General features: G+C 38.4%; 1 protein-coding gene across 9 annotated transcripts in view; it reads right to left on the bottom strand.

Annotated features, from left to right (window-relative positions):
* The window catches only part of LOC130100417 (adhesion G protein-coupled receptor L2-like), a 125678-nt gene extending 106650 nt beyond the window's left edge, over positions 1 to 19028 (bottom strand). For 5 of the 9 annotated variants that reach the window (XM_056265890.1, XM_056265917.1, XM_056265908.1 and 2 more), the window contains exon 1: positions 18458 to 19027. The gene's annotated coding sequence lies outside the window, so the exon portion shown is untranslated. Of the gene's footprint in view, positions 1 to 18457 lie in introns of all 9 variants that reach the window. The other 4 variants (XM_056265876.1, XM_056265931.1, XM_056265884.1 and 1 more) reach the window with 3 other exon arrangements.
* Between the last annotated feature and the right edge of the window lie 921 nt (positions 19029 to 19949).

The raw sequence follows: 19949 nt of genomic DNA on the forward strand, positions 1-19949 counted from the left end.
ATGCATTTCAACTCAAGAGAAGCTGCCAACGAACTTTGCATTCACATATCTAATCTACATCTAATTTTCACAGCATTTATGACGATTACAGGCAGATCTCTCACTGACCCTGCATGAGGTACATCAGAATTACTATAGCAACAGGTTCAGGTGATAACCTAAAATCATCTGTTGTGTTGGCTTTTTCCTGTTATTTCATATATTATTTATTTTCCTGTTATTTCATATACACAGACTCTTTTCCAGCAGTGACAAAAGGCAAAATCTGAGACCTTGGGGTCCTTATAACACACAGTGTCAAATGTGTTGAAGACAGATGACATGTCACGCTCACTTAGTCTACAGATTCATTTCCACTGACATGTAGGCTACCTGAGCACACACACACACACACCCACAAACTAAACAATACTTTCATCTTCCCAGAACATCTGCATAATGCCCGGCTCCGCGTTCACATCGGACGCAGGGAATCCTGTGGAAAGTTGCACTTTGAAGTGTGCTTCATCAAAGCCTTCCTCGCCATCAAGTGCACTGATTATTTTATAATGAACCTACATATAAAACATTTCCTCAGCTCTACGGACGCATTTGGAAAGAGAAAGAAAGAAAGAGTGTGAACAAAACGTTGCATAGAGCAGACAAAATTTAATTATGTTTCATCACAAATCCAGCTATAGGAAAAGTCCTTTCCGTCGCAGATGTAAGATCAGACATTTGGACATTGCACAAAATAGTTTTTGTGTGTTGTTTTAAATATCAAACACTCAGATTGTCCAAGCACATTTATTGTTAAATAATTAGCAGGGGAAAATTGAACACTGAATAATAACACAGCAAACTTTGAAGCACCTAGAGGTATAGATGTGCGATATATCAACCCGATCACACTAAATGCGTCTCTATAGCACGCAGTGTGTTTATATCGTGTAATTTATACGCGAAAATGAGTTATGTGCATAGGATACGCATGGGTTGGTTAGGGTAGGTTTAGTAGTGGTGTGGGGTGTGTGTGTATTACACGCAAATGAACTGCGTATCAAATGCACGCGAAAACTGCGTATCATATGCACGTAAAAACTCATTTTCGCGTATAAATTGGACGATAATACACAATGCATGCTATAGAGACGCATTTACATGAGAACAGGCTGTATATATGGATATATATCGTCTACCATAATATCCGCAGTGTTTTAACGATGTGCAATCAGACATTAAAATATGGTAAAAATATCCCGATCTTTTAGGCTATATTTATATCATATGATTTAAGCAATCACACAAAGAGTGCTTTCTTTACAAATATCAGCACGATTGCAAATGCGATATTGGTTTTATACAACAGTTTAATAAACAATTAAGTGAGTTAAATTTTAGACACAATATTGCCTATTTTTGCTATTTCAGCGGCGTTTCATTACTGAATGAATCAGTCCGGTTGAATGAATGAGTCAATGATTCGCTCATTACCAGTGACTTGCCACCACCTACTGGCGGTTTTAGTTTCATATTTAAAAAGTATCTTTCCAATTTTAAAATCATTTCAATGTTTATTTTGATAACATAAACCATTATTTCTGCATTTGTAACAGCAGTATAGACGCACACATGTCCCTCTGATCTGTAAATGCCACTTCTGTTTCCTCTGCAAACATGCATTGTGCTGATCCTGATTTCATTTGACTGGAAACAGCCCTACAGTCTCTTATTATTCTAATTAAATGTATTGATTAAATGTAATAATTTGACATAATAAATGATGCATAGGCTACATGTAATTAGGTAAGAAAAAGGTAATAAATGCCCATACAAAGGTAAAAATGCAGATAAAAGGTAAAAAATCTGAAATAAAATCTATTTAAAATTATTGGAAAATGTAATGTCACTGCTACGAACTAAACACTTCTCAAAATATGAATAGCAAAACCTATAAGAGTCATCTGTCTACTCTACGGCAGTGCTAAACCTGCCAAAGTACCAGCACAAAAACACACTCAGCCAAAAATACAGTCTGGTCATCGCTATCGACAAAATCACAAAAAATAGCCATATTATTTCTTTGTCATCACAGAGCCCTAACTAGGTCTCCACTAATTATGAAAACAACACAATTAACCATTAAAATGTGCTGCATTCCTTCCAGTGCACGTTCCTGCCGTGAGCTTGTGTTCCTCGCTAAATGTTAATTATTTGAGGACATTTTAAGTTAACCTAGTATTCGTTTTTTTTTCTAATTGTTCTGTTAATTGTGAATTTCACTCATGTCTAACATTACTTGTGAAACAAGAGTTTGATCATATCGTCCACAAATATTGGTATTAAATAATAATGATTTCAATATCAGCCAAAATAATCCCGCTTGTGATTCCCCAATCGAGCAGCCCTGCTAGAGGAGGGTTAAGGCTGAATGTGTTTTACTTGTCATTAATGCACTAAATTAGCTGAATCACGGCTTAATCATTCAAAGCTAATCAGCCTTATCTCTGATGAGCATTCAGGTGGGGAAATCATTTAGCGCTCTGCATTATGGGATTAGCAAACATCCCAGAGAAAGAGCGAATCGCCGAGTTGGGAGTATTTTTAAGCAGCTGAGAGATCCCGACACACAGCGGACGCTCTACGAAACGTCCTCAGTGTGTGCGGACCCTCACACACACACCGCTGAGAAACATCCTCAGTGTGTGCAGACCCTCACACACACACCGCTGAGAAACGTCCTCAGTGTGTGCAGACCCTCACACACACACCGCTGAGAAACATCCTCAGTGTGTGCGGACCCTCACACACACACCGCTGAGAAACATCCTCAGTGTGTGCAGACCCTCACACACACACCGCTGAGAAACATCCTCAGTGTGTGCGGACCCTCACACACACACCGCTGAGAAACATCCTCAGTGTGTGCGGACCCTCACACACACACCGCTGCGAAACGTCCTCAGTGTGTGCAGACCCTCACACACACACCGCTGCGAAACATCCTCAGTGTGTGCGGACCCTCACACACACACCGCTGCGAAACATCCTCAGTGTGTGCGGACCCTCACACACACACCGCTGCGAAACATCCTCAGTGTGTGCAGACCCTCACACACACACCGCTGAGAAACATCCTCAGTGTGTGCGGACCCTCACACACACACCGCTGCGAAACATCCTCAGTGTGTGCGGACCCTCACACACACACCGCTGAGAAACATCCTCAGTGTGTGCGGACCCTCACACACACACCGCTGCGAAACATCCTCAGTGTGTGCGGACCCTCACACACACACCGCTGCGAAACATCCTCAGTGTGTGCAGACCCTCACACACACACCGCTGAGAAACGTCCTCAGTGTGTGCAGACCCTCACACACACACCGCTGAGAAACGTCCTCAGTGTGTGCGGACCCTCACACACACACCGCTGCGAAACATCCTCAGTGTGTGCAGACCCTCACACACACACCGCTGAGAAACGTCCTCAGTGTGTGCAGACCCTCACACACACACCGCTGCGAAACATCCTCAGTGTGTGCAGACCCTCACACACACACCGCTGAGAAACGTCCTCAGTGTGTGCAGACCCTCACACACACACCGCTGAGAAACATCCTCAGTGTGTGCGGACCCTCACACACACCGCTGCGAAACATCCTCAGTGTGTGCGGACCCTCACACACACACCGCTGAGAAACATCCTCAGTGTGTGCGGACCCTCACACACACACCGCTGCGAAACATCCTCAGTGTGTGCGGACCCTCACACACACACCGCTGCGAAACATCCTCAGTGTGTGCGGAGTCTGCGGACCCTCACACACACACCGCTGCGAAACATCCTCAGTGTGTGCAGACCCTCACACACACACCGCTGAGAAACGTCCTCAGTGTGTGCAGACCCTCACACACACACCGCTGAGAAACGTCCTCAGTGTGTGCGGACCCTCACACACACCGCTGCGAAACGTCCTCAGTGTGTGCAGACCCTCACACACACACCGCTGCGAAACGTCCTCAGTGTGTGCGGACCCTCACACACACACCGCTGAGAAACGTCCTCAGTGTGTGCAGACCCTCACACACACACCGCTGCGAAACGTCCTCAGTGTGTGCGGACCCTCACACACACACCGCTGAGAAACATGCAGGAGCCAACGGTTATCATCCCCATAAACACCACTTTGTTTGGCAGATTTCGGACTGGATTTGTCCTGACTTGAAATAAAAGGATTAAGCGATTAGCATTGGAGAGCTTTACGCCATTCCTGACTGAGGCTTTTCTGAGCATGAAGGAGAGATCTGCAATCCACTTCCGCACAAGAAACCAGACAAACCAAACCTCATGATTCAATGCTATTCGACTATGCTGGAAATTACAGATAAAATAACCCATTTGAGTCGCCAAACCATGATAATGCAGGAATCTAGGACAATCCTGAGGGGCCATTAGCCATTTAGATTAACTTTCCATATTACATTAATAAGACATTTTTATCAAAGCAGCGCTCTTAGATTGAATAGGTGGCAGGCAGGAGGACTTCAGATCAAATATGGCCGTGTTTGTGAATGTGACATTCATCCCAGAGCTTCCCGTCTCAGGCTGGAAAGAAGAGCGCCGAAAGAATGCCCAAGAGTCCCGGTTTCTAAGACGCGCTGGAACTGAATGAACGGGACAGAGGAGAATGGAAAAGAAAGAGAAAAGGGTGGGCGGGTCAACCAGGAAGATTGACAACTAGTGAGTGTCGCTTGACCTCTCAGGGTTCGCCTCCAAGTATTCTTGACAGGCTTAAAGGAGGAGGACATAAAAGAGCTGGAATGTTAATTTATTTTCAATTGCCAGGCCCAAGATGGGAGAAAATAAAGAATGCATACATGCATGCATAGCAAGTGAAGCACAAATGAGATGTAAAGCTGCATCCAAAACTGAGCGAAACAAAGACACGAGCAGCTGGATCTCTCATTTACGGACAGCGCTTGCTCTTCCAAACATGGACTGTACAATGTTCATAACACGTCTCAACAGCGCGGGTGTTGCACTCGCATCTAAACTGAGATGCGTGGAACTACAAAATGTAAATATAAAATGTATTTAATGTTAATGTATTTAACGTGTGCAACTAAAAAGTGCCCGTGGGTTCTTAAAAAGTCAAAAAAATGTATTTAAAGTCACAAAAATAAAAGGCACAACAAATATCTTCATCATTTTAAGATAGGATGTGAAAAAACAGGAATAGCGATAACACTTAATATGATTATTAAACTTCAAAAGGCTATGATTTTATTACATTAATGAGCGCTGGACGTTTCAAAGTAAAACACATCCGCGTTTCAAAGCAGTGCGTAATCAACGAATACCGTGCATTTATGCCACTAGATTGCTTATGATTTACTGTGGATGAATTATGACGATGTTTACTTCATGGAGTTTATATTGGAATAAGTTGTTTTTAAGAACTTAATTCGACGTAAACTCGTGTAGCTTTATCTGTGCTGCCGTCACAGGAAGAAAAGAACATTATTATTCAAGATTTTACTAGTATTGGCACAATAACCTGTTTATTACAGTATGTGCGTATACATTATTACATAATTTAAATAGTTTGAAGCAGAAATATTGAAAAACCTAGTGTACTTTTGCTTGTAAACGTCTCCCTGTATCCTTTCATTGACGAAAAACACATCATTTGATCATTTCATTGCAATCCAAAAGTTTTTTTTAAATGTACATTTTGAAATTTAATCTTAGGAGCACAAATGTTCCTTGTAGAAAATAAAGCGTCAAGCCCTGTACAATATTGATACGACCCACATTTAAGTCTCAAAAAGACGAAAAAATTGGAAAAAATGAAAATGATAACTAATCCAAAACATCCATGTGATTTTCATGAGCGTGTCCGACACATGCGGTCACTTATTATGATCTATAAACGTAGACAGTCAACCTTCATTTGTTCGACTAATGCCATTGGTTAATTTGCACATTAACATTTTGCTTAATTTTTTTGACGGGCTCCTCCAATTGCTGTCATGTTAAATTCACAAACCACAATTATTAAAAAAACTATTATCTGGAGTGGATGCAGTTTCACAACAGGTGCTCTGTTAGAGTTGAATTACTCTCAGAGATGAGGAATGTACGTGCTATATTATTATGTTATACTGATAACTAAACTAATTATGCCACATGTTTACTCTGAGTGGAAAGTGTTTATTCACGGCTCCTGCACACAAGCAAACCCTTGATCCGCTGGTTTGACTGGGACTGGAGGAGCACCAGTTGCAGTGTGGACTACGCCTGGTTAATGGCTTGTCGATAAACTACTGAAACAACATTTGGTTTTAAATCGGATTATTTGTGTTTTAAAACATTAAGTGTGGCATTAGTCCAGACAGGCCACATTAGTCAACCCTGATCTGACGTGAGCCAGTCCGGTTTACACACTTGTTGCAGTGGTCCTTTAAATTCAGTCCCATTCATGAGCCCCAGTTCATCATTCATACGGAATATATTCATTTATATCATTTAAACTGCGCCTCCATCCCCAGCTCCACCTGCCACTGGTGAACATCGCTGAAATCTGGCCATGGCGTTGTAATCTTTTCAACTGTATTAAGCCATGTTATTTACATCTGTCCACTCTTCAGTTACATCAGGGGAGTATAAACAAAAATGAAATAAAAATAATTTAAACCAAGCGCACATTACAAAATTATGCTAAAATGGGTTTTGCCGTATGACAAGCACTAATGATGCTCAGCCACAAAGATGTTGTCCGGCACGGCCTAGTTCCCAAAGTGTCCCTTTAATGAATAAATACGCAATTGTGTTCAAGTGCTTTTATAAAAATGACTTAATGCCATGGGAATCTATGTAAAGGTTTTGTCTAAAAAAATAAAATCATCATCTAAGGATGCACCGAAATTTCGGCCACAAAGAATTATCGTCTGGAAATGGCATTTTACGGTTTCTGTCCAAACGGCCAAAAATATGAGCAGAAAAAATACCGCTCAGATAAATTCATTATCATTAAAATGATTCAATTTAATTAAAATGTAATAAAATATTAACAATCTAATATGAATACAATTATACAAAAATAAGCTAATTTAAAATAAGATACAAAACATTTTTAAAAAGCCTTTTTGGTTTTCTGCCAAGAGCATCCAGATTTTCATTTCGGTGTATCCCTACTTATTTCATCAAGCTTAAATACCAAATCATGGTATGGAATGAAGATTTCTTAACTTTCTTAACATAACTAAACTTTCTTAACCTCTAAGAAATGCATTACATTTCACATGAATAATGAAGACACTACTCTCTCAAATGTACCTTTTATCAATGTTCTGTTAATCATAATAACGTACAGTCGGCTTCAGCTTCAGCTCTGAGTCCATGAGTTTTATATAAACAGAACGAAAGTAGCTTTTTGGATAACACAACAAAAGAGAAGGGTCTCCTGTCCGCTGGATGCAGTCTAATCCTCCACTTTTCCCTCTTCTGTCCCCCAGAACATCATTCCTGCTTGTGTCCGGTGCCATCCCTTAGTTACCGCAGAGACCCAGACGGCCAGCGCTTTAAAACATGCCTGGTCCCACTCAAAAAACTATTCATTCAATGACTCACAGTCATTAGTAGTATTATGTACTATTCGGTTCTTAGCATGGTCTGTGACAGGTCAGGAAAAGAGCATTATAAACAACCTTATATGCAGGATTGATCTGGGAAAACAGCAGAAAATGATTCATCTTCAGCCTGCTTTAATCCAGAGATCCATATATTTAGTGTAGCAATCCTTTCCTTCATACAAAACCCATGAGCGTTTAAAGCATCACCACACCTTCTAACTAGACCAGAGGAACGTCTATGTGACCAAGACTGGGTAAAAACACAATTAAAATGACTCAATGACTTTCAACTGAAGAGTTGCAAAGTGAAATGAACCCGTTTCACAACTGTAAGCGCCGATTTAAGAGCTTTTGCAAGCGGAGGATGTATTTTCAGGAGGGGGAAAAAAAACAGGTTACTGTGAACAACTACATAAAATAAACCCTTAAACATTTCATTAACAGAATTTGACATGTTTAATAGGTGGAAGTGATCAAATGCACAGCCTACATTTAAGAAAATGCACCATACTGACAACAACGGCAACACAAAGCCTTCCTGAGAGGTGTGTAACGCAGTCTAAAAAAGCCATGATTGTGTTCATTTATGACCCTAAAGGTCCACATACTATATATTATTTGAAATAGAAAGCATGAGGGAAATTTGTTTCATAGCAAATAATCCATAAAAAAATAAATGTTCCTATAATTTCACGGAGCTGATGAAACGTTCAGTTGCGGAGGCATTTATGATAAAGTGCTGATCAAGTCTTTGATCAAAGACACTATTCTGTAAGTATCCAGTGATAAAAAAACTGAGTATTTTTTTATATAAGTATTTAGCCTATTTTATTGGTTGTATAAAAAAAAAAGTATTTCACAGCTCGCGCACAACACTGCCAGAATGATGCTCAAAAGGACATTTGTAAACACAATTTATAATCCTCTTGAGCCAAAATAAAATATATTGTGTCGTCTGCGATTATAATGCAGAAATTACTTCTCAAATCCAATATAATTCCAAGTGTGTGTTAAAGGTTTCAACCACAAGCGTTACACATCTTGTAGTGCAACAATATTCAATACCCCATTTTTATGACTTGCACCATTAGCAAATAGCTTTGAGCATTCTTGAGAGCTCATGATTTCCATAATTAAAACCCTGAGCAATCAGCAATCATGCTTCTGCTCGTCTGGCTGATCAACACACTCGCTTCAGCAGCAAGACAGGCAAGCCTGTGTAAAGTGGAGGCGATCAAGAGGGAGGGAATGAATTAAACACCACGGCCATGTGGCTTTCTGCATCTGTGTCAAGAAAATATTGGATTTAAAAAAAGAAATCAAAACACAATAAAACAAAAAAGGCAGAGAACAATAATTACCAGGCACAAACGCTGCAAAATATGCATCTGTTGTTGAGGAGTTAAGACTAACGCCACAAATTTCTCTTTTCCTGTCAGGCGGTTTCATAAAGGTCCTTCTCAAAGCCATTATTACAATGATGATGATGATTCATAACCGCACATCAGGAGAGTGTCATAAAATAATGCGCCACATCAACAGATTTTACATGTGGTGCCATCCACGAGAAGAAACCCGACTCTCGAATCATCTCGACACTCGGGATACTGTGATTAGGGTTGGCTATCGAGAACCGGTTCCAAAATCCCCAAAAACAGGGGATTCGATAAGACACACACATTTCGATTACTCTTATCGAGTCCTTTGTGACTGTAAACCGTTTTCTTTGCTGCACAGATCCACAGCGCTCACAGAAAGACACCTCTCAGCCTGTACAGAGAGCGCGATACTGAACTGAGATCTGCAAACTTACCTGCATTATTTCCCTGCTATCACTGTAAAGCTGCTTTGAAACAATCTGTATTGTAAAAAGTGCTACATAAATAAAGGTGACTTGACTTTTGCGTCTTTTTGCACTTGAATGGACAAATACACACAAAAACATGTCAAAATATCCTCGTAAACACAAAGAAAACACATGTGTATCAGTATATTGGACCTGTGCAGCTCTTAAAGTGACAGCACTCATATTCCTGCTGCCGTCTCTATAATTACACTAATCAGCAGAACACAAAGAGAAAATGCTCTCCTTGACTGAATAACTTTTGTAACTCTATTTGTAATGTATATTTTATTTATAAAGTGCAGTGCTATTTTACATTTGATTACAGTTTCTGTACCTGAAAATCTTAAATCACTGTTTATTTCATTCGAATCTTTGTTCAGTTGTGTTTATTTGTGCAATTGCTAATTTGTTTATTTGTCTTTTTTTTCATTACTGAGTGTTTACTTGTATTTAATAATGCTTGAAATTTATATTATTTAGTTGTTTTTGCTTTGGTTAAAAAAATATAGACAAAGGGTTCTTTGATTTTTGTTCATGGTAATAAAAACTTAATAAATGTGAATGATAAATGATGTTTTTTTTATTTATCTTGTTGGAATTGAAATTAGGAATCGATAAGCTGAATTGGAATAATTAAAATTAAAACGATACCCAACCCTTATAACAATCTCAATTTAACAAAACAAACAAATAAATAGTGATTCTCAATTTATTCAGACTCATACAGCTCTAGTTGAGTATTTCTCTGTAATGTAGAACAATGTTAGCAATATTACATATAATATTCTTTCTCAACCTTGAAACTTTAACTTGAATTTTGAAAATGTCCAGATGTAATTAAGATCATAAAGTGCACCAGTCGACTGATGGCTTAAAGCAACAGCTAGTCACGTACAGCCCTAACTGAAACACACTCAACAGATGTAGCATTAGCATTAGCTGCGGTGTGCATCCTCACAGCTAAAAAAAACATCGAAATTAAATTAATTAGACATTCCCACAGAGGTACACATACATTATGCCGCTATCCTCTGAAGAGCCTGTGGTCTTTATCTATGCTAATGTAGCCGTTGGTTGCGCGGCAGGGGCCGGTGGAGAGGTCTCACAGGTCAATGCTAATCCCCTGATAGATGCGGCTACGAGACCTTTAGCCATTCATCAACCTCCAACGGGATGAGCTGCACCAACACATAATACATAACGCAAAGGGTCTCGCAACTCCCCATCCGTCACTCCCGGCAGCTCCAACAGCGTGTCATCAAAACACTCCTTTCTAAAGCTTGCATGGAGGACTAATGTGTAAGAGCTCATGCTAGGTGTGCAATACAGGTCCTAACACACAATGCCCTAGTGCAGGACTTAAAATGTCAAGACTACAGAAGAGAACAAAGGTGAGGTTACAATTCATTACCCAACAAACTGGAAGCTTGGTTTTACACTTAAGATTCTCTGTAATTCCCCAAACTCGTTTCACCAACATGATTTATTAGTCTTCATACGTTTGTGTAAAGAGTTGTTTTAGCTCCAGTGAAGCGAACAATGTAAACATATACTGACACTATGTAATGTACAGCGTTTTAAGCACAACTTATACTATATTCACGTAAAGCAGTATTATACAGCAAATCTCAGCTGTGTAATTTTGTTTATATCATCGCAAAATGCAACTATATGAATTCCCAGCTCTTTATATAAAGCTGTACATATAAGTATGCCCAATTTTATCTAGATAAACGCATAAATATCATAAATACCTACTCGTGTAGGATGATTTATATATATAGCAAATCTCCACTGCATGATTGTATCGCGCAAAATGTAAACTATATTATCGCCCAGCTCTAATCTGCAAAATGTGACTATAAGGCATGAAGATATTAAGATATTATAAACATCAGCATCATGATTTTCTGTAAAGCTGCTTTGAAAAGATGTGTATTGCAAAAAGCTCTATAATAAATAGAATTGACTTGACTGACACCTTCACAGACATAGAAATGTGGAAAAATCCATGTTTATTTATTTCACTGTATTCATAATGAGATTAAAGATGATTATCGAGAGATTATAGCGGTTTCATTCTGTTCTGAGGTTTCTAAAGACTGCTCGCAACTGATTGCAAACACACACACACACACAAATCCCTAATGTTGCGGGTACAGAAACATCCACGCACAACCGTAACATGTTTACTGACAGACTGAACGCTACTTTCAACCAGCATTTTCTGTCCCTACATTTCTCCCGTCTCTCTTCACGGATGAGAACTGCTTCTACAGGGTCATTTCTCCTCTCCAACATTTTAGCCTTCATTAGAGAAATAATGAGTGACACTGGCCATGTGAAGAGTGTGTGTTTTCCCTGCAGGAACCGGTGGCGTTCGGCACCATGATCCACCAGTTGAACTGAAGCTAAATATATCATATAATGGCCTTTGTTGTTTGTACACAAACAAAATGGGGAAAAGGTTGCATGATTATCAATAGCTTTTATTGTTGCTCAAAGAGCACTATGTGTATCTCTTCAGCTACTTGAGGTTTCTGGCATATACGGAAAGAAAAGAAAATAATGGCTAAAAACCATTTGCATGAGCAAAATAAGATTTGTAAAAGCATGGAAAGTATTTCCCCCACATTCACAACGCATTTGCATAAGTTTAAATATAAAATAGTCTAAATAATAATTTAAGGGTATAAAATTACATACTGCAAAAGCTATTGTACTGGTAACTTTTCACGCTGTCTTTGGTTATTTAGCAATACTAATATGAGATGTATGATATGAATGTAATTTTTTTTTTAATTCTCAATAATGTGTGCTATGTCCTGAAATAGAGTTGATTTGAAAATATTACATTTCCAAACTACAATATCCAGATTATAGATTAAAACTGCTTAAACATAATGGTAAAGTATGGTTACATTTCTGTACATTTAGAAAAGAGCATTAAATTGCAATATAAATTGACAAACTAACTTGTCAAGTTCTTAAGATTCCTGGCATTTCCGAAAGCATGGAAAACATTTTCACCACATTCACAATGCAATTGCTTTGGATTTTACATATAAAACAACAAAAAACTGCGTTTAGTGTGTGTCTGTGTGTGTGTGTGCAATGTTATACAGTAACTAACCATAAAAACACATTTTAAAATGATCTTTGTGTAACAACACATGATAGCGCCAGCTTGCTTACATGCATCATGATGATGTCTAAATAGTAACACAAGAAAGACACAAGACTTTCTAGGACAGCAGAAATAAGATATGCCAAGAACTGGAGTAATCCAGATCACTTCTGTGGGAACGTTCGCAAACTACAGAGATCAATCTCCATTCATCGACTTTATGGACTGACACCGATTCAAAGACCAATTCCGGGAAATGGTTAATTTAAACAATCAAAAGTGGTCTAAACATACGCTCATACTCAAGTGGCAAGTTAGGAAATCCCACATTTGTCAATTCATAATCCTAAAGATAAAACCCATCTATGACATCCATTCTTTCTGCTGTTTAATATGAGAAACGTTAAATAATAATCAACATTCCTTATGCATGAAGTAGTCTGAGCAACAACTGAATTCTCCCACTGTACAAAACAGTATTGAACTTTTCCAGATGCTTCACTCCTCATTGCACACACACACAGATCCATACCGTTTTTTCCATGAACCCGGAGCCCTAACCCCCTTCTGCCTTTGCCCCGAGCTCTTGAGCCATTATTGCTTTCGACAGACACAGTCTTTTGGTGGATGGAGTCAGTAAAGACTGGTAAAAGAAACCAGTGGTGTAATATGATATATCTGAATGCTGTCTTCATGTTCACATGCATGCACGCTTTCCTCAGCTTTAATTCGACAGGGCAGTGCGGAGAACTTGGCAAGAAGCGAGTAAGGGGACGGGATGAGGAGAAGGACCACAAGCCGCCGGGACTCACACGTGGGATGTGTTGAAGACTAAAGACTGACAACAGGATCGTTTCAGCAAGCAAAGCGTTTCACACCATCAGTCTAATGTAAAGTATATGTGTGAAACTGCATTCAATATGTGCCACAACTCATTGTGTGTAACAGAGCATGATCACGATCGAATCAATAGCCTGATCATTACGCTGAAGTGCTGATAGGGAATCAATCAGGTGTTATCGAAACCGTCTATATACATCAGATCACCGTTACATCAGATCACCGTTACATCTGGGGCCGTATTCACAAAGAATTTTATCTTACCACTAGGAGTACTCCTAAATCGCATTAAAATATTTTAGCTAGGAGTTTTCTCTTAAAAGTTATTCACAACGCCTTTCAACATGTTAACATAATCATGGAATTACGACATCTAAATATGACATCTACACAAAATAATAATAGTAATGTCATCGAAATGCATATATAATGTTTGTGCAGGCCCCAGTGTAATTCTAAAAAGGAAGAGAGAGAGAGAAAAGTCGTGAATTAAATTAAATTAAATCAAGGTAGCCTAATACCCTAATGAAAACCTCCACTTGCCTAATAATGAAAAAACGCCACTTGCATTAACACCTGCTTGGTTAATTGACATCCTATTAGCCTAAATAGACTACTTAAAGCAAGGAAATGTTGCTTCTATTGAAGTAATGTAATAGTTGAATGACGGTGGATTATGAACTCGCCAAAACGGAAAAGAAAGCCCAACTGGACGCAGGATCAGTAACGGCTGCTGGCCCAGTTGGTGCTGGAAAAAAAAAAACATAATAAAAGGGAAATTCGGCACTGGGATATCAAGCAAAACTAAGCGTGAGAATGGGAGAGGATTTGTTTGCAGATCAATGCAGCATTCCCGCTTGTGTCGCGGACCCCGGACGACTGCGAGAGGCGCTGGTGTGCGCTACAATCCTTTTTGAATAGGTCTTAGTAAGTTAGGAGTCCTCTCGACTTCTTTTAAGCTGTCCCAGACTTAGGTGCTACTTTTAGGGCTAAAATGCTTCGTGAATTACTCTTAGTGAAAAAAATTAGGAGTCCTAAAGTTAGGAGTGACACGCCCATTATTTTTAGGAGTTGCTCCTAAATTCGCCAGTTAGGAGCTACTTTTAGCCTTAAAATTCTTTGTGAATACGGCCCCAGATCACTATATACAGTGATTAGCATAAGTGAACACACCCATGCTAAAGTTGCCTAAAAAGAGGAATAAAAAATATCATCTTTTGGAAATTGATCTTAATGCCTTATGAGTAGCTCCAAATCATCACACACCCTTCACCATAGCTAGAGATTGGCTTGGTTTTATTTCAGTTCGCCTAATAGCTGGTTTGATTTGCATTGAGAGCTGATCTTATGGAAAGTTCCCCATGCCGATCTCTAGATATGGTGAAGGGTGTGTGATGATGTGGGGCTATTTTAATTACAAAGGCCAAAGGAACTTTATCAGGATAAATAGTATCCTGGATCTATGAAATAACTGGCCTTTAATAATACAAATCTGCCCCTCTATGGGACTTTAACACAGGGGTGTCCTGACTGATTCCCCCTGTGTTTTAAGGAAAAACATTTATTTATTTACGATACATTATTCATTCACAAAGAGAATTGGTGTCCTTAAAGGTTGGAGTTTTCCTCATTTTTTTAATTAAGGCATTAAGATCAATTTCCAAAAGCTTTTAATGTTGTTTATGTGTCTATGTGTTGTTTTTAATATGCTTTAAGACAAATCATGTGTAAATTCATAAGTCGACAGCATTGCTGAGTATTTTCTGCTTAAAACTGCAGTGAACCAAAGACAGTCTCAAAAACACGGTGTGAAATCGCTGGAGTTTCTGACGTCACAAACGACCTTGTAACCAATCAGATCAACGTGTGATCGTCAACCAGTGGATCTCTGAGCTGAGTGAGTGAGTGGAGGCGGGGCTCATTTGCATATTCATAGCGTATACTAAATGAGGCAAGAGTGTCGAGTTACATTCAAGATATTTCAAGGCATGAAGAATTTTTATTTCAAGGAAAAAACGCTTACATATGTAATTTTGGTGATCAAAGATGAGTTTTAAGGGGTAAAATTATAGACTACAGGGGGACTTTAATAGAAGTTTAGCCGTCTTCAACACTTTGGTGTTTCTTTTTGGACGCCAGTAATGGACGGTAGAGAGTTACCACTGTTTTACTGTAGAAACTAAGCTTTCAAGCTTGATTGCTTGTATCGTCGCCTGGCTCTAAGGCATGAAGATATTAACATCATCATTTTTGGTAAAGCTGCTTTGAAACAATGTGTATTGAGAAAAGTGTTATATAATACAAATACATTTGACTTGACAATACTGGTGTAAACTATGGCACAATCAGCCATGGGAATAAAGTCCATAACCGATATCCATAACCGATAATTCTTTATATTTTAAAGCCGATAACCAATATATTGTCCGATAAATCTAAATCCAAATTTTTATATAATTTTTGAGTCTGAGATTACAAAAACAAAAGTCTCAGCATTAAAAGCCACGTCCCAAACACACAATTATAATGTTCTCATTAAAATTTTAATAATAATACAATTTGTACATATAATAATAACTGTGTGTAGCCGATATGACAGACTTGCGCTGAACTATATTTTCCTTTTTCAAAGTGATTTCAATCATGTTTCAAGCAATTTAAACCCATCATGTTGAACAGTGCATCTGAAGTGTCTCAGCTAAAGGAAATAATACATTATTTATTGGCTTTGATATATCGGCTGAATATTATTATTGGTCCGATAACCATTACATTACAAATTATCATATATCGGCCGCTACCGGTATGGTGGCTGATATGTCGTGCATCCCTACAAAAAATCAGATTTAATATACACAGAAGAGCAAAGCACACACACTGCAAACCTGAGAGCCTAGAGTTCCTTAGTGCATCTTTACCGATACACAATAAAAGAACATTTCTTAAAAATTACTACACTTAAAAATTAAAACCATACTAAGAACATTACAAAGTCCAAAAATCCTAAACATTCTGACAATCGAGATCAGGATCCTCTACACATTCTTAAGCCTTTCTGACTGGGGATTTGTTTATTTATTTTTGGTAAATTGGAAAATAACTAATTTAATTGAATCTTATGATCTGAAAACAAAAGGCTGGATGAAAAGGAGAGGCAGAGTGAATGTCCTGGAGTATAAACGTCTGAACACAACTTTGGGGAGGGGGATGGTGGAGGGACTCAAGTTTTCACAGTTGAGACTCAAACACTTTGTTATGTAAATGCGGGCTTGGAAACGAAGCGGCAGGAATCACAGGCGGTTGATGTGAGCAGAGATGGCACTTCCTTCAACTGCGCATTTGTCCATGTGAGTTCACTCTCTGAATTCAAATGAACCAGCACTAAACAATTACTCATAATACATGCATTTAATATCTAAACTATGGGGTTTTCACATGAGGCCTTCATTTGTCCTTTTTCTAGGTTTTATGTTATGCGTACTGAATTATTGCTAACACTTTACAATAAGGTTCATTAGTTAAATACATTAGTTAACATGAACGAAGAATGAACAATACTTCTAGAGCATTCATTAATCTTAGTTAATACTAATTTCAACATTTACTAATACATTATTAAAATCAAAGGTTGTATTTCTTAACATTAATTAATGCAATGTGAACTAACATGAACACACAATGAACAGCTGGATTTCTATTAACTAACATTAACAAAGATTAATAAATAATGTAAGAAATGTATTTGTCATTGTTAGTTCATGTTCGTCAATACATTAATGTTAACTAATGAACCTTATTGTAAAGTGTTATCGAATTATTTTCAAAGAAAATGCGCTCGGTTAAAGAGGACGGGCTTCATTTACACAACATGAGTTGTTTTTTTTTATATATAGTTTGTGCTTGTGTGTCCGTTCAGACCTTTATTTCACTGTGCTCAGTCGAAACCAATCCAAGTGTGAACGGCTTCTAATCCGAATTCAAATTTGACAACCGTTTTGCTGTTTATTTGACTGGCACTTCTTATTCAAATGTCAGACGACAGGCTGTTCATGAGCTATTGTGACGTGTGTGTGCTGAATAATGCATGTGCAGTGACATGATCTAAATGAAGCTGCCGCACACAGACCTCAGGAATCAACTCAAGCAAACCAGTTCCCAGTTTATGAAGAATGGGATATTTTGGGATGAGCCGTCTAACCTACCGGTAACACTTTACAATAAGGTTATTTAGTTAACGTGAACTAAGAATGAACAATACTTCCACTGCATTATTTAATCTTAGTTAATATTAATTTCAACATTTACTAATACATTACTAAAATCAAAGGTTGTATTAGTTAACATTAGTTAATGCACTGTGAACTAACATGAACAAACTATGAACAGCTGGATTTTTATTAACTAATATTAAATACTGTGACAAATGTATTGCTCGTTGTTAGTTAATACATTTACTCATACTAATGAACCTTATTGTAAAGTGTTACTAAACTAAGCCACTCCATTAAATAAAAAGTTACTACTGTATTCCTTTTATTTTACTAAAGCTTCTAAATTCTATGCAAGTTGCTTTATATATATATATATATATTGTATCTATAGCTTAAGAAATAAATACTTTCTCCCGTAGTGTTTTGGCCCTAAAAATGTTGTTTTATTGCACAGGTCTCCATATTTCTCCAATAGAGATAATTCTAGGACAGATAAGCGTGATGTATAGCCTCACATCTGGCCCCCATCCTGTTCTTTCCAAAGAAAAAAAACCTTTCTTTCCAAGATGAACTGCCGTGTTATCAACACTACTGAAACAATGCACACATCATTATCTGACCCTGCATGCTTCATTCAATCTTTAAAAAGTATTAATCCAGATCTTCATTCTGCTGATGGTTTGTTTTAAACACACACACTGCAGTTTAGATGCTTGCTGTCCCAGAAGACCCGAATGGAGTCGCTGGGAATGATCAAAGCCACGCCATTCAGTCCCACTGCGAGCGCACAATGGAAATATGCGAGATGAATAATACTCACAGATTGATTGATAGAGGAACAGTCCTTGTCGGCCGATAAAGCGAGGGTTTGTAAGTCACCTCTACACCCGCGCACAAACACTCTCCTCGCGCAGGTAGAGCTCGGGTCCGCGCGCTCCACGTAAACCCATTAGGCCTCTACCAACACGGACTGGTGAGGAACACGAACCCCGAGTTCTCGTCTAAAAGGCGCATTTCGTCGCTCTCGGCAGCCGGTAGTTGTCCTGCTCCATGCAACACTCGGTTTAGGGGAGAGCGAGATGAATCCCCCTTTAAATCAAAGCCATGCGCCTGTGCGTCGTCGAGGTGGCCCGATAGCTTTACCTATAACCCCCCGTTTGCAAACCGGGACGGGACCTGCCGCACACTCAGCTGCGAGAGTGTGTTTTTTCTAAACTTAAGGAGATTCCTCTGGTTTCGGACTGCGTAAAGTGAGTCTCGGTCCGGGAGCACAGAGACGCGAGCGCGCGGTTGCGTGTCTCACTGCAGAGGCGCGCCGGAAAACACGCGCTGGAACGCGTTCACATTCACACGGAGCGGAGCCATAAACCTCACGGAAGTCTGTCTTCTCAACAACTGTTCAAACACTGCCAACACACTGCTCAAGTGGTATAAAACCTGACTTCCTCTCACACACTGCTCATTCTACACTTTTGTTTAATATTATTCTCCGTTCGCTCTGTGTGTGAGCACTATAGGCTATTACAGCATTACTTGAACATCTGTGATTACAAATCATTATTAAGCATAATACAATTGTGTAATCTCTTTACAATTATTTTACCAACTGTAGTGACTACACTAATTGTTGATTTGTACCGAATCATCTATTATGAGAATGAGAACTTTTTTTCATGTATTTTCACTTCAGATGCCATACTGTAAAACATTGTTCTCTCAAAAGTTATGAACAAACGTTCTTCCAGTAACGTTAATAATCAAATAGTTCAAAGTTATCTGGTCTTTAATAATTCTCTCAAAACGTTAGCACAAAAAAGTTATGTATAAACTGTTCATTGAGCTTTTTTTCTGAAACGTTTTGAAAAATTCAGAACGTTCAGAGACCGTTCCAATAATGATTGAAGAATGATGGAATGGAATGTTCCCTTAACGTTCTTATTACCAAGATAAAAAAAAAAAGTTTTAAAAACATAAAAAAAAAAAAGTATGTTTTCAATGTTAAGAGAGCATTCAGAAATAACGTTTTCATAACTTAATGGGAACGTTATTAAATATTCTTAGTATATATTTTTTGTCAGTTATTAACATCTAAATTAACTTGTTTTTAATTAAGTCAAAGTCTTTTTTTAACATGACTAATTTTAAGGGTTAGAGTATTTTAGGGTTCGTTTAAGGTTTATATGATTTACAAAAGCTCTTTTAAAAAAACAACTGCACATTTTCACATTTTACAGTGTACATGCGCTATTATAGCATTTTTAAAAAGGACTTAAAGACTTACTTATTTTATATTGAATCTGAGAATTGT

The sequence above is a fragment of the Rhinichthys klamathensis genome, unplaced genomic scaffold (assembly GCF_029890125.1).
Source record: "Rhinichthys klamathensis goyatoka isolate OS25496 unplaced genomic scaffold, OSU_Roscu_1.1 h1tg000011l_1, whole genome shotgun sequence".
Taxonomy (NCBI): Eukaryota; Metazoa; Chordata; class Actinopteri; order Cypriniformes; family Leuciscidae; genus Rhinichthys; species Rhinichthys klamathensis.